This window comes from Myotis davidii, unplaced genomic scaffold, assembly GCF_000327345.1.
Source record: "Myotis davidii unplaced genomic scaffold, ASM32734v1 scaffold4663, whole genome shotgun sequence".
In the NCBI taxonomy this organism is placed as follows: Eukaryota; Metazoa; Chordata; class Mammalia; order Chiroptera; family Vespertilionidae; genus Myotis; species Myotis davidii.
This window is the reverse complement of record NW_006294414.1, coordinates 1,616-2,784: the sequence shown is the minus strand read 5'-3', so window position 1 is coordinate 2,784 and position 1,169 is coordinate 1,616.

The window sequence follows — 1,169 nt, the reverse complement described above, 5'->3', positions numbered from 1 at the left end:
AGCCCCAGTCTCTCACACACACACACACACACACACACACACTATCAATTCCTCTGAAAAGAGAAAGAGGAAATCAAAAGGCCAGATAATCTCAAAAGGCTAGTAACAGTGCATTTTTCATGCTGAAACAGTTTATTTGTCTTCTATCTAGAAATTAGTCAGGAGTAGACTTGGCCCGGGATCTAGAAATGTCTCCTCTGTCAAGGGCCGGGTGTTAATACTTTGGCTGTGCAGACCTCCACAGCCCCTCCTGTAGCACAATCTTAGATGGAAGGGTTGGCTCTTCTAGTAAACCCTCATGTATGGGCTGCCATTTGAATTTCATAGAATTGGGACATGTCTCCCAATAAGTTTTAGTTTCCCTGTGTCTCTAGAACAGGAAAGACCACTGGGAGGAGGGCTGCAGAGTGTTGCTGTCTCCCAAACACAGGACTTTTTTGTTAACTGAGAAAATCTCTGTATTTAAGCCAATAACACAATCTGACAGGTCACCGCAGGGCGGTGGTTGGAGAGCTGAGGCCTTCAGAGACTCAAGCCCATTCTCCCACACCTACCACCCTCATCAATGTCAGTCTTCTTTCCTTCACGCATGTGTAGTTAAAATATGAGGTAAAACAGCTCAGAGATGAGACTTTCCAGGGGCGATGGTATCACCGCTTAGTTAAATCCAGAGAGGACTTCTCACTGACCACCTAGTGGGATTCCCATCACCTGCTGCATTTAGCAAGAACTCAGGGCTGACCCAGCTTCTTCATGGGACACGGGAGAACCACGTGCGAATGAAGGCAGACACAAACCAGGAAAAGCCTAGTCAGCCAGGAACCCCCAACACTAGGGCAGATCCTGGACAACCCTGGGGGGATCAGGAGCTGAAGCTGAGAAGACAATGCTCTGGGTCTGAAGCCGCCCAGTTGGTGGCACTTTGTGCACCAGACAGACCTAGGGAACCAACGTGCAGTTGTACAGGGGCTGTCGTGGGTGTGTGGTGTGGACTGATACAGAGATGGGGAGGGTGGGCAAGAACCCTTAGCCCAAGTGTTTAACCTTCTGCCTCAGAAAACTATCTGCACTGCCTCAGGCCCAGTGAAAGGTTCTTCAACATGAACATGAAGAGAAGTACATTTTTCTCTTTCAAAATTATTCCACAATATATTTCAAAAACTCTAGCA